Source organism: Lepisosteus oculatus, chromosome 14 (genome assembly GCF_040954835.1).
Source record: "Lepisosteus oculatus isolate fLepOcu1 chromosome 14, fLepOcu1.hap2, whole genome shotgun sequence".
Classification (NCBI taxonomy): Eukaryota; Metazoa; Chordata; class Actinopteri; order Semionotiformes; family Lepisosteidae; genus Lepisosteus; species Lepisosteus oculatus.
This window is the reverse complement of record NC_090709.1, coordinates 51274852-51284289: the sequence shown is the minus strand read 5'-3', so window position 1 is coordinate 51284289 and position 9438 is coordinate 51274852. Positions and strand designations below refer to the sequence as shown.

The 9438-nt window shown below is 45.1% G+C and overlaps 1 long non-coding RNA gene across 1 annotated transcript; it reads left to right on the top strand.

Annotated features, from left to right (window-relative positions):
- Nucleotides 1-5519: 5519 nt before the first annotated feature.
- Nucleotides 5520-6810, top strand: LOC138243231 (uncharacterized). Its single transcript, XR_011192053.1, has 3 exons — nucleotides 5520-5745; nucleotides 6136-6198; nucleotides 6782-6810. It is a non-coding gene; the product is annotated as an uncharacterized lncRNA (long non-coding RNA).
- Nucleotides 6811-9438: the final 2628 nt, after the last annotated feature.

Here is a 9438-nt window from a genome sequence, read left to right as displayed (position 1 = left end):
CATTTAATTTCATCTCCCTGTCCCAGTACTGTCGCTTTCCACTGTGTATGTACGTACAGTATACACATAGATACAGAGGATAGGAACCAGATCATTTACTGTAGGAGCTGCACCACAGACAAAATATCTACATACTGTATTGCACGTGTTTTATATCTAAACATATTCTGTAATTCCAGCTTCAAAGCTAAATATCTGGTTTCTCAAAAACTGAAAAGGATTATGAGGAGTAGAAGCAGCAGCAATTGGAAGAAAAGCATCAAAAGCATCGACGTTAGTAGAGAAATGGAGCTTTTCTTCAAGTTAATATGACGCAGTAAGAGCAATCACTCTGGTAGAGCAGATGCAACCCGCTATCTTGTTTGGAATTAGCAGTGTTAACTCAAAGACACATCTACAACAAACTACTTCCCATGTTAACTGGTTAATTACTTCTGCAAATACATCAGAAGAACACCCCTTAGATAAGATCATAAGATAAGATGACTTTATTGGCCATATAAAGTTTCTTGCATTAGGAAATTGTCTTTTTGCAGACCCCAGCTTGCTCTCCATGAGACACACAGGCACACAGACGGGGAGAGAAGCTGGGGGTCAGAGCACAGGGTCAGCCATTTATACAGTGCCCCTGGAGCACTTGGGATTAAGGGCTGTGCTCGAGGGCCCAACAGAGTAGGATTCCTCTGCCAGCTGTCGGATTCTGTGGCAACCTTCCAGCCACAGGCACAGATCCTTAGCCACAGAGCCACCACACCGCCCCTTTGTTTAAAGAAGTGTCAGTTGGCCCATCTGGCCTGTGTGACAGCTCATGGCCAATTGGGCTGAGAGAAGCCAGGGTATTGGCTTCAACAGCATGGCTGGGCAGCTTGTTCCACACTCCCACCACCCTTTGTGTGCAGAAGAGCCTCCTGTCCTCACTGGAGGATCTCATTCAGCTGTGTCTTCAGAGAAGCCAGGGTATCGGCTTCAACAACATGGACTGGGCAGCTTGTTCCTCACTCCTCTCCACACGAGCGTTTTCTAATTTGTCTGACACTCAAAATTCACCTCTTCCTTACACGAACATACAAAAAACATTGCCAGCAATTGCAAGATTGCAAGGAAGCCTTTTTTTACCGTTTCTATTTTCTCTGCTCTTGTCGATCGTATCTATCTGGCTCTTGTAACTCCAAGAGGAAATCGACAAACGGCTTTTTAAAAAGCCACAGAAACCCAACAGGAAGCTGCTGCACTAAATATGCAGTCAGAACTGTGGGGGTGTGTGTGTGAGTGTATATATCCCTCTAAACAGTAGGAAAAAATATGTATTGCAAAAATATACAGGTACATTCACAAATAAAAAAGAACATCTGAAAACCTAAAATAGGTTCCAGCTGACCCCTGTATTAACTGAACCAGGGACACAGACCCCTGGACTGACTGGACCAGAGTCACAGTCCCCTGGACAGACTGGACCAGGGACACAGAGCCCTGGACTAACTGAATCAGGGACACAGACCCCTGGACTAACTGATCCAGAGTCACAGTCCCCTGGACTGACTGGACCAGGGACACAGAGCCCTGGACTAACTGAATCAGGGACACAGACCCCTGGGCTAACTGGACCAGAGTCACAGACCCCTGGACTGACTAGACCAGGGACACAGAACCCTGGACTGACTGGATCAGGGACACAGACCCCTGGACTAACTGGACCAGAGTCACAGACCCTTGTATTAACTGGACCAGAGACACAGACCCCTGGACCAACTGGATCAGGGACACAGCGGACAGTAGTGATCCATCTTTCCATTCCCCTGCTTCTTCTCTTTCCCTTCTTTCGCTCATTTCCATTTTGCTACACACTGGTTAAAGAGTGAGCAGGGGCTGAGGTAGCCATGCTGGTTTTGCAGTGTCTCATCAAACTCTGTTTCTTTTTCAGACTTTAATAAAAGCAGCACTGATTGTTCAGGTGAGAAAGTATATAACTACATTAAGGGTCTCCAGCCTCTATATAAATTAAATATAAATATATGTTGTCTGCATGCTCGTAATGACACAGTACGGAACAACAGGTCACGCTGTTCACGCTCGAACTGACACTGTACTGAACAACAGGACTCGCTGTTCACACTCGTATTGACACAGTACAGAACGACAGGACTCGCTGTTCACACTTGTATTGACACTGTACTGAACAACAGGACTCGCTGTTCACACTCGTATTGACACAGCACTGAACAACAGGACTCGCTGTTCACACTCGTACTGACACTGTACTGAACAACAGGACTCACTGTTCTCACTCGTATTGACACTGTTCACACTCATATTGACACAGTACTGAACAACAAGACTCACTGTTCACACTCATATTGACACAGTACTGAACAACAGGACTCACTGTTCACACTCGTATTGACACTGTACTGAACAACAGGACTCACTGTTCACACTCGTATTGACACAGTACTGAACAACAGGACTCACTGTTCACACTCGTATTGACACTGTACTGAACAACAGGACTCACTGTTCACACTCGTATTGACACAGTACTGAACAACAGGACTCACTGTTCACACTCGTATTGACACTGTACTGAACAACAGGACTCACTGTTCACACACATATTGACACAGTACTGAACAACAGGACTCACTGTTCACACTCGTATTGACACTGTACTGAACAACAGGACTCACTCAACATGACTGCATGCTGGTTAAAGGGTGAGCAGGGGCTGAGTTAGCCAGGATGGGTTTGCAGTGCCTCATCAAACTCTGTTTCTTTTTCAGACTGTGATGCATGTTGCAATGGATGTCCAGGTGAGAAAGTATATAATTTTATTAAGGGTCCCCAGCCTCTATATAAATGAGGAATAAAAGATACGTTGTTTGCACATTGGTTAAAGGGGACAGAAAGGATGCCAATGTCAATTTCGCCCCCTGGTGTCTGGAGCTGGTGCCGAACCAACCTCTTTTATTCATTCCCAGACTCAACAACATGCAGCACCACTGCTACAGTGTCTTCTGCTCCTCCAAGTCCCAGTGAGTATGGCTGGAATACCACTTCAAGGGTGTGCACTGGGAACACTGGATATCCTCTGAATATTGGGTTTGCACTGGGAACACTGGGTAACCTCTGAATATTGGGTGTGCACTGGAAACACTGGGTATCCTGTGAACACTGGGTGTGCTCTGGAAACACTGGGTATCCCGTGTACCCTGGTTTGCACTGGGAACACTGGGTATCCTCTGAACACTGGGTGTGCAATGTGAACACGAGGAGTGCTCTGGGCACCCCGTGAACACGAGGAGTGCTCTGGGTACTCTGTGAACACCAGGAGTGATCTGGGCACCCTGTGAACACCAGGAGTGCTCTGGGCATCCTGTGAAAACTAGGAGTGCAGTGGGAATACTGGGAGTGCACTGTGAACACCAGGAGTGTTCACCCTGTGAACACTGCTAATTGCATCATGAAACAGCCTCCAGTGTACACTCCTCTGCACATGTCTGAATTATCTCAGCACGCTCTCTGGTGTGTCTACAGAGGAGAGGCAAATGAACTGGGCTGCGATCTGGTCTTCACTAGGAGTCCTACTGATGTGCTGTGTGCTCGTGCTGGGGATCCTGTGTCACAGAAAGAGAAGGAGACCCAGAGGTAGGATCCACTCATCTCTCCATTCCCCCGCCCATGCTCTGGAGATCAATCATCTAGAACAGGGGTCCAGGGGTCCCCCCCCACACACCCACATCTCTAAGTCTTCATTCCAGCTGAACTCTGAATCTCCAGTGCTAACTGATGACATCATTCAGGGGTCCCCAATCCTGGTTCTATGGGACCCCCAGCCACACCTTTACAGATACCCACCCTGTCCGTTCTCCTCTCTCTGCAGACAGTCAGACAAAGCCAGAGCTTTTCTATGAAGTCATCAAGGACACAGGAGCTAGAGCAAGCCGTGAGTACAGGGATCACTGTCCTAACTCTCCAATGTGTGTCTGATCCTGTCTCTGTCTATGGATCTTCTCTGTGTATCTGATCTCCTCCATGAGGACTCCTTCACTGTCCTGATTCTCCACTGTGTCTCTGATCCTGTCTCTGTCTGTGCCTTTTCTGTCAGTGTATCTGATCTCCTCCATGAGGACTCCTTCACTGTCCTGACTCTCCGCTGTGTCTCTGATCCTGTCTCTGTCTGTGCCTTTTCTTTCAGTGTATCTGATCTCCTCCATGAGGACTCCTTCACTGTCCTGATTCTCCACTGTGTCTCTGATCCTGTCTCTGTCTGTGCCTTTTCTCTCAGTGTATCTGATCTCCTCCATGAGGACTCCTTCACTGTCCTGATTCTCCACTGTGTCTCTGATCCTGTCTCTGTCTGACTTAGGCTCTTCTCTCAGTGTATCTGATCTCCTCCATGAGGACTCCTTCACTGTCCTGACTGTCCTGAGTTTGTGGGTTTGTGGGTTTTAAGGGATCCAGCGTGAGCAAGTTTGGTTCAGTTAGCAAACCAGCGGTCCACGATCTGCATTCAACTAATTTTAAAACTGTGGTCTCTCATCATGTGTTTTGAGTTTTTTCAAAACGCCTGGAGAAAACGGATTCCGATTACTGCCTGGTGCAAACTCCACTCCCAGCCAGTAACGGTGAGATCCGAGACCTCTTAGAACAGTAGTTGTAAATATGTCCCTTCTATCGTCATCAGAAGTATAAAGTGGCTCTGCGGGTTTTTTAAAAAATTGTGCCTTTTCCTTCCAACCATTGAAACACTGTGTTCCCTTGGTGGTACCAACCAGGAAACAGTGTAGTGAGAGGATGAGCACTTAATGTCGAACTGGTTTCCCTGTGGAACACCTCCAGACACAGGAGATATCGAGAGAGAGAAGGGGAGCTGGGATAAGACCATCCAGAGACGGGTCAGTTTTACTCCAGTGATGATGAGCTGTCACAGCAGTGATCCTGCTCAGCAGGAGGAGGAGCCACAGGTTCGGACAGTCAGACAGGTTGAGGCGGGGCTCCACTGAGATTGTGTTTGAGATTATGACAGAAGGCCCCTGGAGGGGCCCCTCAGGAGATTTCCCAGTGCGTCTTGTTCAGACTGCACCAGTTCCTCCTGTGACTTCACAGCAGGGAGCTTTCAGTTGACCCGAGAGAGCGCAGTAAGCTCCCCCTGGTGGCTTGGACCCATTCCTAGTCCAGTGCCTTCCGAACCCAAGGAGCAGCTGCCTGCTGGTAGGCCTCGGTGGCGTGCTGTGACCGCGTGTAGTTCGGGCCGTGGGTTCGAGGCCCCCGATGCAGACGCTGCTGTTGTAACCTCCTGTTGTGGCTCCAGTCTGCCCAGCTGGAGAAGTGGGGACCAGTAATGCTGGAGGGGTGGAACTGAAGACGTGAGATAGGTTCTGCAAAGGCCCGACATTCCATCTGGGAGGGTGGATAGATCACATCTGTCCTGTTGTTGTGTACAGCGTCAATACGAGTGTGAAAAGTGAGTCCTATTGTTCAGTACAGTGTCAATACGAGTGTGAACAGTGAGTCCTGTTGTTCAGTACAGTGTCAATACGAGTGTAAACAATGAGTCCTGTTGTTCTGTACAGTGTCAATATGACTGTGAACAGTGAGTCCTGTTCTGTACAGTGTTAACACACAGAGATCACTGTTGCTCTGCACAGTGTTAATGGGTGAGAACATGTGTTTTATTCTTTGCAGAATTAACACAGACAGATACTGCTGTTGAATACTCCACAGTCAACAAATCCCAAGCTGCACAAAGTGAGGACCTTTTACTTATACCTATAAAACTAGCAGAAATTTTAAAACATAACTTCTTGTTGCTCTGTCCAGTTTTAACACAAGTGTGAACAAGTGTAATAAGAGTGAGTCCTGTTGTTGTGTACAGCGTCAATACGAGTGTGAAAAGTGAGTCCTGTTGTTCAGTACAGTGTCAATACGAGTGTGAACAGTGTGTCCTGTTGTCGTGTACAGCATCGATACGAGTGTGAACAGTGAGTTCTGTTGTCATGTACAGTGTCAATACAAGTGTGAACAGTGAGTCCTGTCGTTCTGTACAGTTAATGTAAGTGTTGTTTAAGTGTTAGTATAAGCGATGACCTGTATAGTATAAGTTAACTTAAGTGTTGACCTGTATCCTGTTCTTTACAGACATCACACAACCAAACAGTGATGTTGAGTACGCCACCATCAACAAACCGAGAGCAGCACAAAGTGAGGACTTTTTTAACTGTTAACCACAGTATAAAACCTGCAGAAGTAATGAAAATGACACTAAAAACAACAACACTGATAGTGAAAAAGAGATTTTGTACAATACACATTCTAGTAAGATTTAAATACCCAGAGATCTGACCGTTGAAGTAGTAAACAAATGAAATATTTTTTTTCTGCATACAGGTTTTCTAAAAACTGAAGAAAGGTTAAAAACAAGAGAAGGTTTTTAGTTTTTTCAACACTGTCTGGTAGTTAGTGATTAATTGATCTCATGATTTAATCCAGCTGTGTCTGGAGAGAAGCCAGGGTATCAGCTTGTTCCCCTCTCTGTGTACAGTAGAGCCTCCTGTCCTGACTGGAGGAGCTCACCCAGCTGTGTCTGGAGAGAAGCCAGGGTATCAGCTTCAACAACATAGCTGGGCAGCTTGTTCTTTACACACCCCACCCTTTGTGTAAAGAAGTCTCCCATTCTTGGTTTTATTTCACTGTTCACTATAGGAGAAGAATTCCAAAAGGTGCACAAATGCTCTGGAGCATTTTTCACAGTGTGAGACTTCTCTGTGTGTCTCCCTGAACACAGAGTCTGACTGAAGGGGCACTGACCTGCAGGAATGGACCAACCTGGAACAATTCTTCCACGCCAGCGAAATTCTGGACCTCGTGTGCTTGGAAGTCATTAATCTGCCAAAGAAATAGCAACGTCAAATAACTCAGTCAGCGAGTTCAACCGACACCGTCTTTCTTTCCATCTCTGTGTGTCCAGTCTCTTTACAACCCATCTCCTATCAATCCCACTGTATTTCATTTGCTCCTCTGTCTCCTGTCCGGTTGTGTCTACTTAAAACTGAGGGATTCTCTGTGATCTCCTCTCTCTCGCTGTGTCTCCTGTCCTGTGTGTTTGTATGTTTGTTACTGAGGTATTTCCTGTGATCTCCTATCTCTTATTGTGTCTCCTGTTTTTCAGTGTTTTAATCCTTTTAAATAATTTAGTTCATTCCTCTCTCATTCACTGTGACTCCTATCCATTTTGTGTTCAGTTCCTATGACTTGCCTCTTGCATCAGCGTTAGCAATATAATGCATATATTTAATTTATAATTATTTATTTGTAACCTTGATAGTTTGATCTTAGCTACAGTTAGCATAGATGACAAAATATATTTTAATTAAAAGGATGATGAGCTCAACATCTGTGCATGTACAGTATAATTAACTGAAACATACAGAACATCCTGCTTTAGCTAGTCTCTCGCTGGCGGGATCGCTTATCGGAGAGACCACATCTCAAGGAGATTCTGCAGACTGGACACTGTAGGATTGGCACTGTGGGAGGGTGGTACTGTATTTCTGCCTGAACGCCGGAAATCACTCAGGATTTCCAGAGAGACTCCTGTAGCCTTAAAGCATCACAGTCACAGGCCTCAGCATTGCAACTGTATAATATCAAACACCCAAACACCCTGAGACGAGGCCGACCGGTCTGAAATATTACTTGTAAACACAAGGCACAAGGGAACCTGACTTTATCAGGAGGCCACTTAGTGCAGAGGTGGGGCGAACAGTCAGTTTTCTGGGGAGAAAAAAAACAAGACCAAGAATTAAGGGTACTGAAAGGATCATGGTGTGAAAATCTGTCCGAACCAACTTGGCTGAGGAGGAGGAGTGACCAGGGGACAGCTGCACAGGTGGAGACGGGGTGGAGGAGGGATGTGAGGGAGAGGGGGATCACGTGCAGTATTCACAGTGTTTCAGGAGAGGAGTCAGGAGTGAATGCTAAAATACTGACAGCCTGTCTGATTGAACTTGGCTGTTGCCATCCCTCCCGAACTTTCATCACAAACTCCTGTCTTCCTGTGGTGTCTCTCAGGAAGCTACCATGTTTCATTGGCTAATAAGGCCCCTCTGTAGTTGAGATCTCTGTTATACCCATCTAGAAACATGCAATCAACATGTTATTAATGGAGCAATAGTTACAACGTTATTTCACACCTCTAACCCTGCACTAGGGGGCGAGCCTCAGGCTCGGGCCAGGACGAGAGGTGGGTTATGTTACAGTCATGCTTTCTACACCTTACACTGAGCTCAGAAATAGAACAAGCAGACATCTCATGAGCAAATCGCTCCACATACTGTATAAGTAAGGCTACTTGTCTAGACAAAGCTCAACAAAAATAACAGATTCACATCCGAAATATCATAAAAATGCAAAAACCACATGCTTGTAATGCAAACGTACTTGAATAAGGAAAAACTGTTTTAAGATAAGATCAACTTTATTTGATGTCCTATCCCCCTAGGGAAAACTTTTTATGGACACACATTGCTTCGGCTCATCTGAATACATCACAAAATATTACACATCACCTAAATTACACATTACGTAGTTTGTTACAAAGTAAGCCGTTACTGACACAGATTTATTTACCCCGTTTAAATAGATAAGGGAACATGAATATTAGCATCAATTTGATCTACATCTGGGAACCCTAAAATGTTTTCCAGAGAGGAGAAGTTGATTTTCAGAATTGAGAATATGAAAGTTATCTGATATCATTTTTTTTCTGCTGTCCAATCGAGGATTGTTCAAAAAGTATCTGAAAGGATACAGTACAGAAGGCTATCATAATACTCATTACATTTTTTCTAAGTATATATGCAGGATTTAAAATGTATATGCACTAAACCTCACGTTCCAACTACAAGAATACTGTGTATATTTCTTTAAGATAAACTGTAATACTTATTACTGTCATTCCCCACGACATTCTTAAGGCAACTGTTCATACTTTGGGGGGGGGGGGGGGTCTCTATGTTTCTACTATTTTGGAATTTTGTTCAAGATCAAATTCGGTATGGATTAATGAGTTACAAGCCATTTACATTTAAGTCAGCCATTTACAGAGTCATTCCCACGAGGGGCATTCAAACAAAGCAACAGCAATACAATAAACCTGACAGGAGCTACTTTAACACTCCACACTCTATCACACTTCAATTCTCTCAACAGACAGTTCGGGCAGAGCAGGAATTTCAGTTTTTCAGCCAAGAGACAGATAAAGTGGACGACCGCAGCTACTGTCTGCGATGCAGTGTGGGGTGAATGATACAGGAAGTAAAAACCTTTCAGATGAGCTGTGATCACAGGTTTGGAATACAAAGGAAACAAAACTGGAAATTAGACAATCTAACCACCCAGCAAACACAGCTGAATGGATAAGAATACCTGTAACTTAATAAT